Raw genomic sequence first — 23,733 nt, 5'->3', positions numbered from 1 at the left:
CCTGCAGAAGGCAGGCCTAACTATCAAGGCTACCAAGTGCCAGATAGGGCAGAGCAAGGTTGTGTACCTGGGCCACCTGGCAGGTGGAGGTCAGGTTCAACCATTGGAGAGCAAGATCCAGACCATAAAGGAATGGCCTGCTCCCACCACCCAGACACAGGTCAGAGCTTTCTTGGGCCTGCCTGGGTACTACAGGAAGTTTGTCAAAAGTTATGGGTCCATTGTGACACCTCTCAATGACTTAACTTCAAAGAAAATGCCAAAGAAAGCTCAGTGGACAGTAAGCTGTCAAAAGGCATTTGATGACCTGAAGCAGGCCATGTGCACTGCACCTATTTTGCAAAGTCCAGACTACTCCAAGAAATTCATTGTTCAAACAGATGCTTCTGATTTGGGTGTGGGTGCTGTTCTTTCACAATTGAATAAAGATGGTCAAGACCAGCCAATAGCTTTTATTAGCATAAGGCTAACCCCTTGTGAGAAACGGTGGTCAGCTATTGAGAGGGAGGCCTTTGCTGTGGTTTGGGCCCTGAAGAAGCTGAGGCCATACTTGTTTGGTACTCACTTCAAGATTCAGACAACCCATAAGCCCCTCTTGTGGCTAAATCAGATCAAGGGTGAAAATCCCAAACTGCTTAGGTGGTCCATTTCCCTACAGGGGATGGACTTTACAGTGGAACATAGACCTTGGACTGACCATGCCAATGCAGATGGACTCTCCTGATATTTCCACTCAGAACATGAAGACTCAACTGGTCAAGGTTAGTTTAATGTCCCTGCGTTTGGGGGGTGGGGGGGGGGGGGGGTTGTGTAGGAAAGTAGGGTCTGCTTCCTAAGGTCACCCCCACTTTTTGCTGTGATTTTCTGGTTTTTCGACTTTAGTGTGGCTGTGGGCCTGCTAATCAGACCTACAGCCCAGCTGTTCTCTCTCTAAATTGATATCATGTACTTTAGGTACATACCTGATTGGGTATGGGGTCAACTTTGTGAGCCCCTATATAGTGTACCATAGGTATCCAGGGCATAGGTGCATCCAAGGCCTACCAGGGGATGCAGCATCTATTATGCCACCCCTGGCTGTCCATCCAAACTGACACCACAGGCTGATCGCTCAGTTTGGGTAAGGTGGTGTAATCACCCCTTACTTAGATATAGCATAACTATATCTACCTTTTATGTAGACACATAGTAACCTACAAGTCACTCCTATGGCAGGCCTTAACAATCCTGGAGGCAGAGTGCTTGGTTATATGTGAGAGGGTGCCCTAGCATGAGCTGAGCCCCTCTGCATCTTTCGGAACCATGTCCTTATAGCTGTTCTATGATATAGCCATACCATATACTCTTTAGTGCATTATAATCCTCGCGGTTAATGCTAACTTTGGTTTGGCGTTATCAAAACATGTCGTGTAAGGTGTCAAACACTTTGGAATACTACTTCCCCCCCACCCATTCTGGCGGCGGCGGTAGCAGTCCACCCTTCTAGAGGTAAAAGACATGTATGTTATTGCTTTACCCGGTTAAAGTTACACAGAGCCTCAGCATCACAAAATGGATGCTGCTGCCACAGACACGAGTATGACCTCCTGCAGCTGAGGGAAACTCCAGCAAGGAAGGCCTGGACAATAGTTTTCCTGTCGAGGGAGGTGCTAGCGACTCCCCAGACAGCCTGTAGTGTATTGGGGCAGGGTGGGTTGAATGGAAAGATGCTTTTCCAGACACTGCCTGGGGCACACAAGGTGCTCCATGCAAAGCCCAGGTCAAACCAGTTGCTGGGGCACTCCAGCCCCACTCTGGCGTGAAACTGGACAAAGGGAAAGGGGTGTAACCATCCCCTTCTCAGGGCCACCCATAGGAGGGACCTAGCAGGTAATCCAGCCCATTTTCTTAGTATAAAGACAGGTGCTGTGTCCCCAGGACTTTAGATTATCATGGAGCAAAACTCTGAAACAAAACTCTTGGACCTTCCACGTTCTATTTCAACTAGAAGACTGAAGACATCTCCCTTGTGGTCAAGGAGTGACCACCCTGTGGAAACAGACACCACTAGTTACATGCTGGTCTGCTTTGTCGATGCTCCTGATGGATCCCTAAGACTCAGCGACTCAAGAACTAGACTCGCAGACTTCTCTGACTCCGACCCACATCCACAGCAAAGCTGGGACTCGTGGCGTATACGAGAGATGTGGGACCAGACACCCTGGACATCCTGCATTTTGGTAACAGTGCAACTACTGAGGCACCCTCGCTATTGTGCATTGAGGACCGGGCAAGCTACACCCAACAAAGGGAGAAAAACAGAACCATCTCAGCCTCCGGAACCGGAGGCTGAGGGCGAGGAAATGCCTATACATAAAACCACGAGGGGTCTGCGCACACAGCCTAAAGAAGCAACAGCAACATACATGAATGCCATGGAGAGCAGAGGCCCGGAGGCAACCAGAACTCCCTAGCAGAGCGCAAGCTATATAACAGCTACCACTACCCCACATAGGGTAAGATAAGTCCCAAGACATGGGAACCCTCTTTGGAAGGAGCTTCCACAGCAGAGGAAAAAACTAAAGAGCCTCGGGAAAAAAACAGCGGAAAGCTTGTTAAGCAGCTCAAGAGAAAAACAGAAGGCCTAATCTCAGGCCAATTCTGTGCAGATAACTCAAGCAGATAACACACAGCCAACAAAGTCACAGTCCCAGCCAGGAGGACTCGAGTGACCATAAAACACACCTCACAGCAAGGGCAACCAGCCCATAGAAAGGTCCAGAACCAGCTCAACTCAGCAGTCACTGAGGAGGGAGAAGAAGAGGAAAGGGAGGAGGAGGATGAGGAGGACAGAGTCCTGTCAGGAACCTTTGGATGGCGGAGTCAGCCGGGGCATGAAATAACAGGCTGCCATCGAATGGAAGATCAATGAGCCGCTCCCGAATATTATCAGGGAACACGCCGTCCCGAAGCCAAGCATGGCGACGGAGGTCGACTGAGGAAGCCATAGCCTTGCCCAGCACCTCCGAGATGTCCAGAGCAGAGCGGAGAATAAACCCCGCTAGCTCCCAGCCATCCAGCGGATGATGCTGTATATCCACCTGAACCGTCTCTTGGGAAGCAGCGGATCCCAAAGACTTAGCCGCGTCCCACAAACAAGAGGAGGCCCTAGCCAACACACATAAGGTATTAGGGGCCCACAGGGCAGCGCTGGTCGAGGCGAATATGTTGCGCCCCCAAGAGTCCAACCAGCAGGCCTGGTGAGCAGCCATCACAACCTTGCGCTGCTATTACGACGCTGCTTTTACAACCCAAGTCGTTTCAACGACTTGCGCTGGAGGGCGCTGTTGGAAAAGGAATAGTTTATTTTCTATTCCAACGCCTTCTCTACTTTAACGTGGGCTGGAGTTGGAATAGAACATTAAACTATTCCACTATCCAGCGCTTACAGCGCAAGTCGTTGTAATGACTTGCGTTGTAAAAACAGCGTCGTAATGGCACGCGGGGTATAAGCCCGTGTTGTAATGTCATACAACCGCAGGCCTCTCGGGGCGGCGGAGTCAACAGTGGCGGCAGGGAGCAAAAAGCAGTGGACTGGAGGCAGAGGGGTGGAGGGAAAGACACGCCGGGTGATGCGGCCCCAGGAGGTGCCGGTGCAGAAGGTGGTGAGGCACGTGATCACCTGAGGGGGGGCGCCTCCAAGTCCCTGTCAGGGAAGAAAAGAGCGAACCCTCAAATGGAAGCATGATCTCCCTCCCACCAGAGCCCTGGTGGAGAACCTCCAAAAGATGGTTTGCCGGAAAGTGAGCAACCGGGTCACCCATGCGCAGAATGCCCACTGCCGTGGACACCACGTGAGCGAAGGCCGCACCCGCCTCCATAGGGCTCCACGGAGGAGAAAGCAGCTGCTCCATGGGTGCCGGCTGCAGACTAAGGCAGGCGTCCCCGAAGCCAAGTGGGACCGGCAAAGGCCAGACCTGGAAGTCGGGAGGAACAGAAGAATGGGGGACCTGCTGCTCCTCCGACGAACACCTTGGCCTTGAAAATGGCGGGGGACCGCCCTTCGACAATGCCATTGAAAAGGACACCACGCGGCGACTTCGGGGAGGATGACACCAAAATGCAGCCAACCTCCGGAGAAGAGGGTGCGTTGAAGACAAATCCGCGGCACGACCCCTGTACGGAGCGGTAGAGTCCGCCGCCCGAGGCCGAACGCCGCCACCATCCGACGCCGACGGAGACGCCGGAAAGGGTCCTCGAAGCCACACCGCGCCAGGGACGGGAGCGGGGCCAGATCCGAGGTGACCAAGGGGCGGCGCTTGAAGGGCGCCGACTTGACCTCCGCCGAGGCAGCCACTTGCATGGAGGAACGAGAGGGACCAGGGGAATGACAAGTAACCCTCCGCCAGCCTCGGCCTAGCATGCGTTGGAAGTGGGCCAGCGACCCATGCGGCGCTGCCAGAGCAGACTCAACCTCCGACACGCCCTCCGACTAGGCAGCTGCCTTCGTGGAGGGGCGAGAAAGGCCCGGAGCAGGAAAGGGGCCCCATCCAGCCTTGACTCAGAGCGGGACGAGGAGGGCCCACCGAACCCTGTGGCGCCACAAGGACCAGCAGGTGCCCGAGCGGGGCTTGGGGATGTGACCCGAGTCCCAGCGACCTCCCGCGTCACCACAGGGACTCCTGCTGGAGTTTGCGGTGAGGCAGAGGCGCTGTGGTCTGAAGGAGGGACCCCCGAAGTGCCACACCCCGACAGCACCACATCCTCCAAGCCTGGATCCGAACCTGTCGGCGCCGGAGATGCCACCGGTGCTGCAGAGAGCCCCGTGCAAGGCAAGGGATCCGCTGACGCCCCAGGAGGGGAAGGAGGAGGAGACGCCAGCGAGGCCTGCAAAGCCGCCGCATAAGTCTCCATCCAGACTCTCGACGCTCCATCACCGGGAAACAGTGGATAGGAGGTCGACACGAGGTGCTGCATCACCCGCGGAGAGCCCACGCCCCGGGCAAGCCGAACACCAGCCCCCGGGGACAAACTGCCACACTTACCCACCGGGTAGAGACGCTCTCGCGACATCGGAAAAGGGCGAGGACGATGACAATGACTGTATCTGAAGCCGTCTGCCGAGGCTGATTGAGGAGAGGATGCCGATCTTGAGAGGCACGCCAAGAGTAGTTTCATGCAGTGCTCCCACCGCGACTTCGGCTTCAACTGTTGGCACGCTTCACAGTCAGTGGTGCTGTGATCCTCCCCTAAACACCACATACAAATGAAGTGAGGGTCCGTCCCCGGCATAAGACGCCCACATGACGAGCAAGTCTTGAAGCCCGAAGGCATTCGCACACTGTGCCACCAAAATTTCGACAATGGGGAAGAAAAAAAAAAGGGGGGCCCCAAACAGGCCCATAGCAGAGACCGGATCGGCGTTGCACCCAAAGGAAAAAACTGACGTAGGCGCGCCGAGTTGGGGCTTATGTGACCTCACTGCCGTCACGTACGCGGACGACGCCTGAGCGGAGTCGCGTCGAGTCGTGTGCTGCCGCACGCTTGCGGAAAACGAAAATACTGATGTAGGCGCGCCAGGTTGGGGCTTATGTGACCTCGCTGACGTCACGTACACGGACGGCGCCTGGGCGGAGTCGCGTGGTGCCGCCCCACCCCGGCGCGCAGGGATGCTGTGGCAAAAAAGGTTTCCGGATCCAGTCTCACGCCTGGGGATAATTCTACGTTAAGGAATCTGCGGCTAATAGTCTCTATCAGATATCCTATGACAGTACCACTGTAGGAGCTAAGACAACTTAACCTGCAGGGGATCCACCCTATTATTTGCATTGCACACCATGCAACAAAGTTGCCCCATCTGCCCAAGCAAGCAGGTTTGGCAGAGGGGTAACACACTGACAAAATGATGTCAACCACCTCCAGTGGCAGCTGAAAGGAGATCAGGTGGCTATGCTCCGTCTCCCAGCATGTAGGTAAAGGCCTTGGCGAGAGGGGAGGAGAATCAGTTCCTCTATCAAGGAGAGAAAATCTGGCCTGAATGGTAGATGCAGAAGGGGCAAGTGGAGAAGCACAGAAGGTCCTCGGATAGAGGAATCAAGGATATGTGGATGACGCAGAGCTACAGGGACTCAGCATTTTCTGAAGAGGCAAACAAGTCCACCTGAGGTGTGCCCCACTGAGGAAAGGTGTACTGGACTACCTCTGGTAGAAGACCTCACTTGTGATTGGCAAGATAATGCTGTCTCAGGCTGTCGACTCTGACATTCAGAGACCCTGCAAGGTGATTGGCAGGTAGACAGATCCCTTGGTGTTGTGCTCAAGACCATAGTCTCAATGCTTCCAAGTAAAGGAGGTGATACTCCCCATTGTCTTTTTGACATACCACATGGCTGTCACATTATCCATCAAGATCTGGACAGACTGACCACAGATTCGGGCAGGATGGCCTTTAGCACCAGCCGAATCACCTGCAGTTTGGGCAGGTTAATGTGAAGGATCTATTATTCCAGAAACTAGGCATTGACAGTCAACCCTATCCCTGGCCATTCAGAGCTTTGCTTCCTGCTCTTTTTTGGCCTTCGGGGGCATACCTTGACAGGAAGCACAGGGCATGGTCCGACCTCAGGCAACAAAGATAAACAGCTTGGGGTTTTGTTATGGACATCAGACCCTAAAAATCCCAACAGGATTAGAACCCGAATTTATTAGGAGGGGACATGGCCCTGCACTACGTTTCGTTTTTGCATAAGGACACTCCTCAGAGAGAAAAAGCTCCGGATTGGCATCAAAGGTGCGGGAAAAAGGGAACTGATGTTGTTACACTGGGACGGGTGTTATGCGGTTTGAAAGATAATACACAGTGCCCCTTCATCTGTGCAAAGTGAATGAATCACATCAGACAAAGTACTGTACCAACATCATCAACGAAGTCACCAACAGAAGCATAACACTTTTCAAGATAATCAAGCGCTGCATCAACCCCCATCCAAGCCTACCTATTCTTCTTTCCAAAGAAAAGCTCAATTCTATCAGTCTCTTCTTCAGTAAAAAAAGACAGCAGATCAGACAGCACATAGACAACACCAAGGCTGCTTCCTCTCGTACATTCACCCCTTCCAACAGAATCTCACAATGGTCAATGTTCAAAGCTTTCTCTCTCTCAGATCTCACCAACAAACCCAACTCCCTCAAAACTACTTCTTATGATAATTATGTCTTACCCTTATTCTTCATCAAAGTTCTCTCTAGGGACATTCCCTCAGACCTGCAATTGTGAATTCCTCCCTCACCTAATGCATATTTCTAGAGGCTTTCAAGACAGACCAGATTGTCCCACAGCTAAAAGAACCTATGTTAGATCCTACACTAGTTCCTAAAGTCCTCGCCAAATCCCTACCCATCATTCACCTTCCATTCATCAGCAAGATCATTCAAAAAGCTATCTATGCTTAACTTCAAGATAATATCAATGATAACCATCTCTTGCACGAGTACCAGTCTGGCTTCAGATCATGCTACAGTATAGAAACCGCTATCTTGCACATCGTGAACGATGCCCCTTGACCACAGGTTAAGATGACTCCTGCCTCCTTATATTGCTGGACCTCTCAGCTGTCTTGGACACAGTTGACCACTCCACCCTCACATGGGATTCACCGGAAATGTATTTCACTGGTTCTCCTCCCACCTTCCCAACCAACCCCAGTTAGTTGAAATGAACATCTCCATGTTCCAAAAGCTCCCTATTGCTTGTGGAGTTCCTTAAGGTTTCATACTATCTCCTGTCATCTTCAACCTCTACATTGAGCCCTTTGGTGCTCTACTCACAGGTAATAGTTTCAAGATGTACCAATACATCGATGTTAAACCACTCTACTTAAAAGTCTCCTCTGTTTTCGACATCCTATGCTTCAAACACTGCCTTTACATCATCTAGACCTGTCCAGCACCTATCTGAAGCTCAAGGCAACCACGACCGAATTTGTGTTATGTGCCAAGAACATCAAACAAAAAACAGGACAAACCTGTCTCATTTACATAAACATTAACGTCTTTGAACCCCAACATTCGCAATATGCCATGTCATTTTGATTCACTCAGCACACCAACCTAATTCTCAAGGGAAACATTGGCAAACAACACAAAGCCCACCTCGTACCAGCTCTTTCTAAAAGAAAATTAAACCATCTGTTGCAGAAAATGACTTCAGAACTACTGTTCAAACCCTCGTAATCCCAGATCTGGATGATGCTAATGCCCTGCTCCATGGCCTTCCAAACTCCACAATTGCACCTCCTAAGGACATCCTGCACGCCTGAGCACTTCTTGTCCAGGGCCAGAAGAAATATGATCACATCACCATCATAATGATGGAATTCCATTGGCTCGCTTTGCGGTTCTGCACCATATTCAAAACCAGCTGCATCATTTGCAAAGCCATCAGGACCAGCATCTCTGTTTATCTTGATAAAGCTCACCAAATCTGGTGGTTCTAGGCATATCCACAGCTAGGACATCATCAGACTACGAAGTGTTTATGAAAAAAAAAGGAAAATGCACCTTGAATCTGGAAGAACATTCCGGTTATCTATTACAACTACACCAACTCTTCTCAAGTTTAGGAAAACGTTGAAGTCTCACCTCTTTAAAGAATACTATGTCACAATGCATTCACTATCCATAACCTCGCTACCTATAATATTGCTTGTTGACTTTATGCTTGTCTTTGACCCTGTACAGCACTCAGCTGCCTTTTGGCTAGGTTTATACTATTGAAATAATGTATACCTACCTACATACATACATATTCATAAAATGATATGCATCAGGTCCTTTATACAAAATTCCTGGGACATTGCAAGAAAAGTAATATGCACAAGTAATCACAGCAATAATGAATCCTTAGAGTACATACTGTCTTCACTTGTCCCCACTCTTCTGCCTTGTTAGGTTCATTTTGAGTTGATTTAACTCGTTCAGTTCATTTGTACTCTTTAAAAGTTAAGGCTGCTGTGAAATTCCAACCCGTGGGTGACGGGTCACAAGTTAATGCTTGCATGTCCTGGATGAGAGCACATTCAGTACAACTAGCACTGACATTAGACAAATCATTAACGAGAATTGGAATATTGTAAAAGAAGTCCTTGACATCTACGTTAAGCTCATGTTTTCATTCAAAAGGAGACGCAGCATCTCTGATGTGCTGGTGAGGGATGCCCACCAAGAAAATAGTCAACTGCGTTTCTGTCATAATGAGGATTACCACCTGTCATTAGGCGTTGGTACATACATTGCTTGCAAATTTTGTTTTGAAAATAAACTGTTCAAACACATTGATATGAAGTTTACAATGAAATGTTTTACAAGCTGTATACACCAATCTGTGTCCCTGTAACATGATATATATGGGCCAAACAACACAGAATTTAAAAACTGCATTTTTCAGCACCGAAGCAGAATCAAATGTAGGTAACTGGTACACCACTTGTAGTCCACTACAAGGATGTTGGCCATATGATGGAAGACTTATGCTGGCAAGCAATTGAATTCATTACCCTGGAACCTCGGTGGGAATTTTACAGCAGCCCGGGATTTGCAGGAGTACAAATACATATTAAGTGCATCTCACCAGACTGATGCAGCATGTTCTCTGTCCTGATGAAGATCCCCTCCTAATTGAAGTTGTAGGTCAAAACACCAACGGGCTACTTACCTTTGGTCATGCATGAACTGTAGATAGCGTATCTCAGAGCTGTTATTTTGCTAGTGATGATATAGGGATTTCGATTGAGTGACTATTAAGTATTTATCCATGTGCACCTTCCACTGACTCACTCACTACTTGCACTGCAACTTCACCTTGAACACATGTATGTTCTTAGAATCATATACATCTGTCTCTGTCCCCTGCTTTAAATATATGTTTTAAAATTTACTCTGTGATGTTCATTTATTGTGTTAAGGGCTTGCATTAGCATGTTATTGGAAATGGCTCTCCCTAAAGGCTCACTCCAAACATGTTGCCGTCCTCCTACCTTTTTGCTGGTACCAGTGCTAAAGTGCATGTGCTCATTCCCTAAAACATAGTAACATTGGTGTAACCACAAATAGCATATTCATTTTACTTATATGTCTCTAGTAAAGTGCGCAATATGTGCCCAGGACCTGTAAATTAAATGCTATTAGTGGGCCTGCAGCACTGATTCTGCCATCCACTAAGTAGCCCTTTAAACATGTCTCAGGCTTGCCACTACAGAGCCTGTATATGCAGCTAGCTTCACCACCATATCGACTTGGCATTTAAACCCTTTTGCTAGCTTTTAAATAGCACTTTTATTACTTATAAGTCACCCTAAGGTATGCCCTAGGTAGCCTATACGGCAGGGTGATGTGTAAGTAAAAGGCAGGACATATAGGTTTTTAGTTTTACACGTCCTTCACTACTGTGAGGCCTATCCCTCTCATAGGTTAACATTGGGAAATACTTAATATCAATTAAGTTTAATATCTGATTGAGAAAGACCAGCATAGTCATGTTTGATACTTATGAACTTCTTTAATGGTAAAGTGGAGTTTATCATTACATGTTTGAAACTGCTACTTTTAGAAAGTTTGCATTTTCCTGCCCCATGGTCCTTTGCACCTGCAGCCAGTCTTGTGTCACATGACTGGGTATAGCTCACAGATTCTGTGAATTCCCTCCAGACAGTCACACATTAGTGGGAGCAGAGTATGAATAGCCTATTAACTGGCTTGAGGGGGTGGCAGGGAGGAGCTAAGCACAGCCCCACTTGCACCTAAATAGGCTGTGCCCTGACTCCTCACAATATGCTTAAAAACCCTGTATTGTCAGTGTAGCCAGCTTGGAGCCGGGCAGGAGGGACAGGTAACTCCCAGAATGTCAAAGACTTTTCCAGCAACTTCTCCAACCTTCTAGGAGCAGGGCATCAATGTATAAATACTAGACTGGTGAAGTGAACAAAAGAACAATGATAGATTCAACCCAGATCTAATAGTGACTGGTAGTGAGTGTCTGAAAACGTTCAGTGCTCTGTCCATCATCTTATTGTGTTCGCTTTGTTTGCCCTAAGTTGGAAGTGAGCAAAAGAACGATAATAGATAAAAATACTGGACCTCAGATACCACCAAGTCAGTACATAGATGGAACTGTGGATACTCTGCCAGGAAGAAGGACTGCTGTGCTGCTGCAGGACTGCAACTCTGTGGGACTGCTGCTCTGAGAGAACTGCTTTTCTGTCATGCTGCTCTGCCTGCTGCTTTCTGCTTGGGTGAGGAGGACTGGACTTTCATCACTTGAACCCGCAGTGAATCAAGAGCTTGACTAATTGCCTCCTGTTCTTCAGTCTCAGGAACATCAAAGACTGCTTGCAACTTTCCATCTAGCACCTAGACTCTTCCAGATGAGAGTCCTGCCCTACCAAGTGTTGTCACCCCAGTCCTGGACCCTTGGAAGTGGGCCTAAGGTGCTCTGCCTTCTGTGGACCTCCTCGGTACCAATGCAAAGCAACACCACAGCAAGCGCACACCAGAATTTAAGGCATTGTGTTAATTGGGCGCAAGTGGGTCCCTGTAGCTGGACAACACTCCATTATGGTTGGCCTGAACTTGTGACTTTGTCCTCGTCCGGAGCAACCATATAACCACAGTTGGAGAAATGTGCTTTTAATGCGCTCGTTTACCTAGACCGTTACAATTGCAGATCTCAGAATCTATTTCTTAGATTATTTATGTTTTTGTCTTGTTTTATTTCATAAACTAAGTTCTATTTTTCTATCCAGGTGTGGTATCTTTTTGTGTGGTGTTTTCACTGTTTTACTCTAATAAGTATATTGCAAACATTTCACACATTGCCTCTGATAAGCCTGCCTGCTCTGCATTAAGCTACCAGAGGGTGAGCACAGGTTAACTTTAATGTGTAACTTACTTACTCTGACTAGAGTGGTAGGCCTGCAGGGCTTAGGCGCATACCCTTGCCAACTGGAAACCCCATTTCTAACACATGTTAACCAGAATATTGTATGTGCTGAAGGAATCTAGGGTAACATTATGTGCTACTGTACCTTTCTGGAACAGGGCTGTCACTTCCTGCTGCAGTAGTCACAAATGGTAGTCTGACGGAAGAGAATATGGGGGCAGGATGTGGGGGTGGAGTCTACTAGAAGGGTCTACAGTCTGATGGACCCAGTAGTCCAAAGTTATGGCCTTCTAGGCCTTTACAAAGAGGTGTCATGTCTTCCAAGGAGCCACACATGTTCTCCAAGGAGAACCTAAAGCAGCTTTCCTGGTGGTGTGCTGGAGGAAGAAAAGCAGGAGGAAGGCTGCTAGGCTTGATGACTGCTCTCCTTTCCTTTGCCCCTAAATTGAGCAGCATGCTGGTTCAATTGTAGAGGAAGATGTTGCTACTGACTTTAGAAGATGAAGCCTCTAGAGAAACTGACTGTAATTCTTTGCTGGGGATTGTAAGCCCAAAGAGCGGGCTGTAGCCCTGAAGAACAAGTTACTTACCTTCGGTAACGCTTTTTCTGGTGGATACAATATCTGCCTGTGGATTCCTCACCTTGTGAATATCCCCTGCGTCAGCAACGTTTGGAAAATTCTTCTGTAGCACGCCGGCGTGGACGACGTCACAGGAGCACGGCATCGCGCGCGACTCCGCTGATGTCACCGACCCGATAATAGGCCTACGTCGGCGTGATGACATCAGTTCTGCCCTTTTTTCCATGCCTTCAAGGCACACGGACGGACCAACAACAATATATATATATATATATGCAGTGTACACAGTACAAAATAATTAAAATAACACACATAGTGTGATTACGACATAGCAAGTCAAGTATAAAAACACACTTCTTTTAAGATAACATGTATACCTTGAAGCAATGCCATAAATCCGGTATAGAAGAGTGGACAACGGGGAGACGGGTGGGCATGTGAGGAATCCACAGGCAGATATTGTATCCAACAGAAAAAGCGTTACCGAAGGTAAGTAACTTGTTCTTCTGATGGATACATCTGCCAGTGGATTCCTCACCTTGTGAATAGAGACCCACAGCAGTCCCCACTCCCAGAGGAGAGTGTCCACTCTACTATACCAGAAAATCTTGGAGGACAGAACGCGCAAAACGGCCGTCCCTCCTTACTTCGGAATCTAAGCAGTAATGCTTTGCGAAAGTGTGAAGGGAAGCCCAAGTCGCCGCTCTACAAATGTCCTCTACAGGTATACCCCTAGACAAAGCAGATGTAGAAGACTTTGCTCTAGTGAAGTGAGCTCTTATACCCTCTGGAGGGTCCTTACCCACCAGGGAGTAGCAGATCTTGATGCATAGTATAATCCATCTTGAAAGTGTGCGCTTGTGCACAGCTCTTCCTTTTCTGCAGCCAAGAAACCCAATAAAGAGCAGGTCATCCACTCGATAGTCTCTTGTCCTATCAAGATAAAAGCTCACCGCCCTCTTAGGGTCCAGGCGACGAAGTCTCTCCTCCTCCTTGGAAGGGTGAGGGGGAGGATAGAAGGTAGGTAAGGTAATGGACTGTCCTAGATGGAAGGGAGTTACCACCTTAGGCAGAAAAGCAGCCCTGGTCCTAAGAACCCTACGTTGTGCATGAATGGTCAAGAACGGGGGCTTTGAACTAAGAGCTTGAAGCTCACTTGCCCTCCTTGCTGAGGTAATTGCAACCAGGAAGACCGAAGGTTCGAAAGGAGAACCCATCAGAAAAGTTAGCACAAGATTCAAGTCCCATTGAGGCACAATAAAGGGAGTAGGAGGACATTTATTTGTAAGACCCTTCAGAAACCTTAGAACCACAGGATATTTAAATAAGGACGGCTGATCTGGCAGGCAGAGAAAAGCCGACAAGGCTGAAAGATAACCTTTGACTGTAGCCACAGCAAACCCTTGCTGAGCCAAAGTAAGTGCAAACTGAAGAATATCAGACAACCGAGCCCTCAAAGGATCAATGGACTTCTCCCCACACCAAGTAACAAATTCAGACCATCTATGAGAATAGATAGATTTGGTGGAATCACGCCTGGCCGATAGAATGACATCCACCACGTCATGTGGGAGGGAAAAGGAATTCAGGTTGCCCTGTTCAATCTCCAGGCATGAAGGTGTAAGGTCTGGAAGTGGGGATGTAGAACCTGCCCCTCTATCTGAGAGAGGTGATCTACCCTGAGAGGGAGACGGAGCGGCGGGCACAAGGAGAGGTGGAGAAGATCTGTGTACCACACCCTTCGTGGCCAATCCGGGGCGATCAAAATAACTTGGGCCCGGTCTTGGCGAATCTTCCTCAGAACCCGAGGAATCAAGGGTATGGGAGGAAACGCGTAAAGGAGTTGTGAGTCCCAACTCAACTTAAACGCGTCCCCCAAGGCTCCCTGCATCGGAAACTGGAGACTGCAGAATGACGGGCAGTGAGCATTCTCATGAGTGGCGAACAGGTCCTACCGAGGAGTTCCCCACGTCCGAAAGATGTGACAAACTACCTCTGGATGAACCCTCCACTCGTGGTCAGCTGAGAACTGCCGACTGAGACTGTCTGCACGCACGTTAAGAACTCCGGCCAGATGATTTGCCATCAGACAAATCTGATGATCCTGAACCCAGGACCAGAGACGCAGAGCCTCTCTGCAGAGACACTGTGACCCTACTCCTCCCTGCTTGTTGACATACCACATCGCGGTGGTGTTGTCCGTCAGGACCTGAACCGACCGACCGCGAAGGGAAGGGAGGAAGGCATTGAGCGCTAGACGTATTGCCCGCAACTCTAGAAGGTTGATGTGAAGCAACCTTTCCTCTGGAGACCAAAGACCCTTGATCTCCAGATCCCCCAGATGAGCACCCCACCCTAGAGTGGATGCATCCGTTATCACCGTGGCCACCGATGGAGGTAGGTGGAAGGGCTTTCCTTGAGACAGATTGCCCTCCACGCTCCACCAAGACAGATCCGCTGCAGTTTCTCTGAAGATCCTAATCGACTCCCTGAGATCTCCATTGTGTTGATACCACTGCCTGCGGAGGCATCACTGGAGTGCCCTCATGTGCCAGTGTGCATGGTTGACCAGCAGAATGCAGGAAGCCATCAGACCGAGCAGACGAAGGACCTTCAGGCCTGGAACGACCGCTCCATTGTGAAATAAAGGAATCATTTCCTGTATGTCGCGAATTCGTTGTGGAGGAGGGAATGCTCGACATACAGTTGTATCCAGTACCGCACCAATGAACAGGTTGCGCTGGGAGGGCACCAGGTGAGATTTGGGTACATTTATCGAAAAACCTAACCTGTACAACAACTGAGTTGTGACTTGCAGATGATGGAGCACTTTCTCTGTAGATTCCGCCTTGATTAGCCAATCGTCCAGATAAGGGAATACTGGAATCCCTGACCTTCTGAGATTTGCCGCCACCACAGCCATCACCTTGGTAAAGACTCGAGGCGCAGTAGTAAGACCAAATGGAAGGACCGCAAACTGGTAATGCTGTGATCCCACCGTAAAACAGAGATACTTCCTGTGCGACTTCAGGATTGGGATGTGAAAATATGCATCCTGCAAGTCGATCAACACCATCCAGTCTTCTTCCAGCAGCGCTTGAAGAACCTGCACAAGGGTGAGCATCTTGAACTTCTCCTGCTTCAGGTAAAGGTTCAAGATCCTGAGATCCAGGATTGGACGAAGTCTGCCATCCTTCTTGGGGATCAGGAAATACCGGGAGTAGCATCCCTGACCCCTGTTTGCTTCGGAACCACCTCTATCACACCCTTTCTCAACAATGCCAGGACTTCCTCCTGCAGAAGTAGCAGGTGGTCCTCTGCGCAAAAACCTTGGCAAGGAGAGTAATTAGGAGGGAATTCCCGAAAGGAAAGTGCATACCCATTCTCCACGAGATTGAGAACCCAAAGGTCCGACGTGACCGATTCCCAATCCCGTAGAAAATAGGTAAGCCGACCCCCTACAGGAACCGCATGATCCGGAATGGCGGATCTAGGGCTGCTTTGCTATAGTAGGAGGGGTGTGGGTAGAGGAAGAGGAAGAGGAGGAGGAGACCTGACGTCCTCAAGGACGAGCTCTTTGTCTGCCCCTGTAAGATTTATACAATGGATTTTGTTGCTGCTGCTGTTGCTGTGATTGCTTGTAGTGACGAAAAGAAGATCTTCCAAAGCCCCTATATCTTTTGCCCACAGATCCTCTAGTTTGCAAACCTAAAGATCTGGCTGTAGCCCTGCTGTCCTTGAACCTCTCCAATGCAGCATCAGCCTTTTTACCAAAGAGGCCTGAGCCATCAAAGGGCAAATCCATTAAAGCAGCCTGAACATCTGCAGAAAACTCAGAAGTCTTTAACCAGGCAGCTCTTCTGGTGGCAATTGAAGAGCCCATGACTCTAGAAACTGAGTCAGCTGTGTTCATTCCGCTCTGTATGACCTGCCGAGCAGCAGTCTGCGTGTCACTAATCACCTCATTAAAAAAATTCTGTCCTTCTCAGGAAGTTTAGGAGACTATTGATTCATTGTATCCATCAAGGCATGGATATAACGGCCCAGTAGGCAAGTGGCATTTGTAGATTTAAGGGCCAAGCTGCCTGATGAAAACACTTGGCACATTGGTCCGGCTTCTTGGAGTCCTTATCACCAGGTACCTGGGGAAAAGCACCTGCAGATTTTTTAGAACAGGCAAGTGGCACCACCAAACTCTCAGGCAAGGGATGAGTGGACAAAAATTCAGGGTCATTAGGAGCCACTCTATAACGTCTTGCAACGGCCTTAGAAACCGCAGGAGCTGTAAGAGGCCTACTCCACACCTCCAAGATAGGATCCATCAGAGCATCAGTAAAAGGAAGTATAGGCTCAACAACAGATGATGGAGAATGGAGGACTTCAGTCAGAATGTTCGATTTATACTCAGCAGTGGGCAAAGTCAAGTTCAGTAAATCCGCAGCCTTTTTAATAACCACATGGTATGGAGCCACATCTTTAGAAGGAGCATCCGACACCGAGGCTAATTCCCAATCAGGAGACAGTTTTAGTCCACTTGCCTCTCTTAAATCATCAAAACAATCATCCTCCTGATCCTGAAGCTCACCCTCTTCATACTCAGCATCCCTATAACTCTGCTCCTCCAAAAGGCGCTGGGCTTCACGCCTCGACCTCTCCTTTCGAAACAACGTCGACGGATCCGGAATCGACTCCGAAGGCGCCGGAACCGGCGTCGAACATGGAGCTGGAGCCGGCGTCGAACTTCGAGTTGGAAGATCACGAGGTAGGTCCGGAGCCGCTGAAGCCGTAAACGGCGTCGATTACCTCAGCGGCGCAGAGAGATCCCAAGGTAGCACCGGCATAAACGGCATGAACGGCGCCGGAGCATAAGATTGGGGAACACTCAAATTGTATGCCAACGGACCCATGGGACCAGCCGGTGCTCCAGAGGGGTACATGGCTCTCGCATAAACACCATACATGGTGTTTAAAAAATGCGAGGGGTCCTGTCTTGGACCCAGAAAAGAAGGATACAAACCCACCGGCTGCTCCTGGGGAGGCTGCACCGGAATAGATTCCTCTTGTTCCTCGGGCTGGTGTACCGGAGTCGCCGAGTCCTGAGGAACAGGAACTTCTTTCCTCTTCATGTCCCAGAGACTGATAAGGGGCCGGAAAAGGATTCGACACTGGAGTCGGTGATTTTCCCGTTGACTCCAGAGGTACGGCCTCCCCTTCAGGATTTCGAACCGTAGAGGGAGAAACCTTGTCCTTACAATGCCGTCTACCAGATGACTTTGCCTTCGAATCCGATGACTTCGCTTTCAAATCCGACTCCTTTCCCGAATGGTGCCTTGTTCCATGCTTCCTCTTCTTATGTTTTTTTTGGATGATCTGGAAGCATGACCCGAAGACGACTTCGAAGATGACCTCGACCGGGACCTCGACCTCGACCATGACTTCGAACGCCTTGATCTCGATCTCAAACTCTTCTTGGTCACTTTACCTTTTAGCTTGGCAACCAGGAGTTTAGCCTCACGTTCACGAAGAGCCTTCAGATTCATCTTCAAACAGGATCGACAACTTTGGACGTCGTGATCTGAACTCAGGCACCATATACATTCATCATGCGGATCCGTGATGGACATCATTTTTCCGCATTCATCACACGGCTTAAAACCAGTCTTCTTAGACGACATCTCGACAGAAGACAGCGACACTGGAAAGATACAGACATCCTTCAAAAGCAACAAAGTTACTATAAACGAAACAGAAGATCTCTCGAACCCGTTAGCGTCGACGACGCGGAAAAAAGGGAACTGATGTCATCACTCCGACGTAGGTCTATTATGGGGTCGGAGTGCATAACCGAAAACAGCTTAGAAAAAAATCGGGGAAACATAAAATGAAGTGGCGGCGTGCGTCATTAGCCTCCTGGGCTTAACGACATGCTCCGCCACTTCTGAAAATCCAAGGCTGCACCATATTTACAAGAATGTATTGTATTGTACTGTATTTGCATTTATATAGCGCTTACTTCCCCTGATGAGCCGTCAAAGTGCTTTTTCGACGAGTAGCACGCTACTCTAGGACCCATAGAGGATTAGTGTTGAATTAGTATAGTGAAACATGCAAGTACATTTTAAGTGGTGGATAGGTTAGTCAGTTATTTGGATTTGGAATGATAGCAGAAGGATAGCGGAGGAAAAAGTTTTGTATTTATATAGCGCTTGTTGATACACGCTATTCAGGAAGCCCGTAAAGGATTAGTGGTGAATTAATAAGGTGAAATATGAAGTAATTTCAGTGGTGGATATTAGTCAGTTATTTGGAGTGAGAAGGATAGCGGAGGGATAAAAGGGAAGAAAGGTTTGCATTCATATAGCACTTGTTACCCCTGATGGATGTTGAAGCGCTTTTTTGGTGAGTAGCACGCCACTCCGGAACCCATGAAGGATTAGTGTTGAAAATTAATATAGAAAATATGAAGTCATTTGAGTAGTGGATATGTTATTCAGTTATTTGGGTAGAGAAGGTTAGGTGGCGGGATAGAAGAGGGAAAGAGGTTTGTATTTATATAGCGCTTGCTACCCCTGATGGGGTTTTGAAGCGCAAGTAGCACGCTGCTCTGGAAACCATCAGAATTAGTGTTGAATTAGTATGGTGAAACATGAGAGTAATTTTAGTGGTGGATGTGGATATGTTAGTCAGTTATTTCGGATTGAGAAGGGTTGGGGAGGGGTAGAAAAGGGAAAAGGTTTGCATTTATATAGCGCTTGTAACCCTGATGGGTTGTTGAGACGCTTTATTGGTGAGTAGTACGCTACCATGGAACCCAATAAAGGATTAGTGGTGAATTTATATAGTTGAATATGGAAATTGAGAAGTGAACATGTTAGTTGTTAATTTGAAGAGTGAAGGATTATTATTTTTATTTTTTTAGGTTTTAACAGTAGGAGGAGGCTTTTGGATGAGTAAAAATGAGTTTTGGAGGGGAGGAGTCAGAGGGAAGAGTTTAGAAAGGTTTGTTTTAGGGGATCAGTATAGTAAAAGGGGTGTCAGATGATGCAAGGAGGGGTAGAGTAGGAGAGAGTCTAGAAAGGGATATTTTGGGGATCATAGTAGTGGTATGGGGTTTGGGATAAATGAGAGAGTGGATGTAGAGGATATATTGATAGATGTATAGGATGAGAGATAGGGCAGTGCATTGGAAAGAGTAGTAGAAAGAAGTTTGAGATGAGTCCAAAGGTTGGGATAGAAGATATATTGAGCAAAGTATAGGCTGAGAAATAGGGTAGTGCATTGGAAATGCTAAATTAGAAGAGATTGATAAATATATAGATCCATAAGCACATTGAAAGTATGTAGATACATAAAGGAGGTAAGTATATGTAGATTAAAGATATTGATAGAGGCACAGGATGAGAAATAGGGTAGTGCATTTTGGTTATGCTTTTTCAGGAGAAAGGTAACAGATGCACAGATCCAAGTACATGGAAGGTACATAGATGCACAATGTAAGTATGTACATGTAGAACAAATATGATTTTTTATTTATTTATTTATTATTATTATTTTTTTATTTTTTTTCTCTCAACAACATAATTATTTTACATGTTTATACAAAGTAATACACAAACATAGGTACATATCTATAGTGAAAACAAATGCTTATATACAGAGGGATATGCTGTGAATTTCTGTTTGCATATGGTGCTTATGTGGGGAAGAGCCAAATCTTGAGTCGTTTTCTGAAGATAAGGTGGCTGTTGGAGGATCTTATGTTGGGGGGTAAAGAGTTCCATAGTTTGGCTGCTTGAACAGGGAAGGATGTGCCACCCATGGTTTTTTTCTTGTATGGTGGGATTTTGAGGCGAGATGCTCCTTTAGAGCCGAGGTTTCTTTGTTGAATGTGTTTTGTGATTTTATTCCTGATAAAGAGTGGTCCCTTTCCATGTATTGGTTTGTGGGTGATACAAAACAGCTTGAATGTGGATCTTCTGGTAACCATTAACCAATGCAGGGCTTTCAAGGTAGGGGAGATGTGGTCTCGCGGTTTGATATGCAAGAGTAGTCTGGCAGCCAAGTTCTGAATCCGTTGTAGTCTTTTCATGGTCGTTAATGGTGATCCGTGGTAGAGGCTATTGGCGTAATCGAGTTTGGACAGAATAAGGGAGATGGTAGCTTGGACCATGTGTGGAAATCCCAAATGAGGGAAAATTCATCGCAGTGTTTTTATAGTGATAAAGCTTGATCTTGCTAGTTTATCCACTTGGGCATTCATCTACAGCTTGGAGTCCATGGTCATTCCGAAGTTTCTTACTTCCTTTGATACTTTAGGCGGTGATCCCAGTACATTAGGCCATGCGGCAAGCGGGTTGTAATGTTTCCAATCGCCACACGTAAGTATTTTGGTTTTCAAAGCATTCAATTTGCGATGGCTCCAAGTCATCCACTGATCCACGGCTGTGAGACAGCTGAAAATTGGTGATTTTCCAATGTCTTTGGGGCATTCCAATTGAAGGAGTATTTGCGTGTCATCTGCATAGTTATAGTACGTGAGGTGAAATTTCTTGATCGGTACTGGTAATGACTTCATGTAGATGTTGAAAAGCATGGGCGAGATGATAGAACCTTGAGGGGCCCCTGCTTTTGTGGAGTACGGTTTGGACAAGAAAGGTGTGGTATGGTTGCCATTAGTTCTGTTTCGAAGGTAGGACGCGATCCAGTCTAGAGCAGTTCCCTCTATGCCGGCTTCATGGAGTCTTTGTTTCAGCGTGTCATGGTCAACCGTGTCAAAGGCAGCTGAGAGGTCCAAGGAGTAGCGCAGCAACCCCGTTGCGGGCAACTGTATTCTTTAGGTCATCCCAGATGGCAAGGAGGGCAGATTCAGTGCCTCTTCCCGGATGGAATCCTGTTTGGAAGTCTGAAAGTATGTCATTCTCTTCAATGAATTGTGACATCTGGGCGAACGCTGCTCTTTCTATCAGTTTGCCCAGGAAAAGTCCATTTGGAATGGGTCTGTAGTTGTCAGGGTTCAGCGGGTCCAAGTTTTTTTTCTTCAGTAAAGGGCGTTTGTGTGATTTTTTTAGTTCTACTGGAAATATTCCAGTAGTTAATGAATCGTTGATGATTCTTCTTACTGGAGTGGCAGCAGAGGTCGTTGAAAGAATTGTCTTGAAAGTTTGTGGCGGACAGGGGTCAGAAGGGCTGCCGGCAGACCTAGTTGCTTTGACCAGGTCCATAAATTCATTGTGTGAGATGTGTTGGAAGGAACAGAGAGGCTTGATTAGAGCATTCTTGGATTGTTCTTTTGTACAAGGGTTAGTGCTGGTGCTTTGTTTCTGTTTTAAGTACGAGTCCAACGTGTCTGCTTTGTCCGTGTAATGATTTGCCAGTTTGTCTGTGAACTCTTGAGTAACAGAAAGAGTTCCTTCTAGGCAATTTGGTTTGCGAAATTCATTGAGTATTTTATAGAATTATTTATTTGGACATTTAGCGTTTTGAATTCTGTCTGAATAGTACCTTTTCTTATCTTTTTTGATAGCCAACTTGTATAGTCAGTTAATTTTCTGTAGGTGAAGTTTGTCTTGTTTGGTGTTTGTTTTGAGCTAGGTACGTTGCAGCTTTCTAATTTTTTGTTTTATGTCTTTTATTTCTATCCTTCTCCAAGGCACTTTTTTTCTTTTGTTCTGTTGAGTGGTTTTGAGTGGTATCAGGATGTCAAAAGCTTCCTGTAGCCACTCATATAGATTTTGAACAGAATTTATTGTTTCCAGATTTGTACTGGATGTTAGTTGTGTTTCTAAGTGTTCCAAATTGAGTTTGTTCCACGGCCGATAGGTGGATGGATGTAAGGTAGTTTTAGGTGAGTCGCTTAGTGTTGTTTTATGTTGGAAAGCAAGCAAGTGGTGGTCTGACCATGTGACTGGAGTTATCGTTTGAAAAGTAACTAGTTCAATATTAGCAAAAATGACATCTAGGATATGTCCAGTGGTGGGTGTCGGATCGTGGACAATCTGATGCAGGTTCAATGCGTCTAGGCCAGTGATTATTGTTTTTGGATGGGTCATATTGGGCTTATAAAACCAAATGTTAAGGTCACCCAGAAAGCATAGGTTGGAGTGTATTGTTATCAGGTTTGAAACTGTGTCTAGAAGTGCATCTGGGAATGTTGCCTTGCTAGGTGGAGGTCTGTAAAGGAGCAGGAGGTTACAGGAGGAAGACGGTGTAGGATTGCATCTTGTTAGAAGAGCCTCACAATTCTTTATGGAGATGTTGTCAATTTTAGTGATATGTATTGTTTGCCTGAATTCAACAGCTAGACCTCTTCCGAGGTCGACTGGCGCCGATCCGGATCCAGGCCTGGATCCAGGAGGACCCTGCGGTGCCAAGGCCAAAGCCGCCGAAGGCCCAGGGCCCCAGCTGAGTCTGCGGGCCCAAAAGGCGCACCGGCTGAGTCGGGCTACCCAAAGATGGCATGCATCGCTTCGTAGAAACTCCGAAGCTGGGCTGGGGTCACACAAGATCCCAGAACGTGAGGGAAACCCGACTCCTAACTTCTGTGAATACCGAAATGAGTAAGTGCCTTCTGTGAATACCAAAATGAGTAAGTGCCTTCTGTGAATACCAAAATGGTAGTAAGTTTAGGATTTTGTCTTAAGTAAGTTCTGTGAATCGGGCCCTGTCTATTTACGGAAAATAAGTACAAATCTGTTCTCTCAGCTCTCCAGTCTCTTTCTTGTCTCTCCAAGTGCCTGTGTCTCCATAAGGCAGAAATGGTTTCAGTATTTTATCATGGCTAGTGATGTATGTTTTATTTCTTCTACAGATTAATTGCTACATGTGATATGTCATATTGAAACACATATTAAACAATCTGCAGGTTATATAATACAAACATTAACAAAGCCTCTAAGTGTAGCTTTTTATCACTGCAACTGCTGGATATTGGATGGTGAGGCTGTGTTTGTGTGAATGGATGAGACAGTGATTGCAGGGGTTGACTGATCAGATGATTAAATGTGGGTGGCTGGGTATACGAGTTGGGTGAATGGCAGAGGATAGCAATGTGTATGAGTGAATGGGTAGGTGACAGACGGCAGTGGGTGAATGAATTGTCGAATACAGATGGGTGATTAATTAATTGAAGTAAGTGGGTAGTGAGGCTCAATCGCACAATCCAATTCCATGTTTGTATTAGTGCCACACCACTATTTTCAAACATCAGCCACCACTCATTGGTGGGTTGACAACAAACCT

The 23,733-nt window shown here is 47.3% G+C and overlaps 1 protein-coding gene across 1 annotated transcript in view; it reads right to left on the bottom strand.

Moving 5' to 3' along the window:
• Positions 1 to 23,733, bottom strand: part of LOC144766850 (polyserase-2-like) — a 1,745,029-nt gene that overhangs the window by 1,720,434 nt on the left and 862 nt on the right. The gene's annotated exons all lie outside the window — the stretch shown is intronic.

The sequence above is a fragment of the Lissotriton helveticus genome, chromosome 7 (assembly GCF_964261635.1).
Source record: "Lissotriton helveticus chromosome 7, aLisHel1.1, whole genome shotgun sequence".
NCBI classification, from domain to species: Eukaryota; Metazoa; Chordata; class Amphibia; order Caudata; family Salamandridae; genus Lissotriton; species Lissotriton helveticus.
The sequence above is the reverse complement of the archived record's forward strand: the minus strand, read 5'-3'. Positions and strand labels throughout refer to the sequence as shown.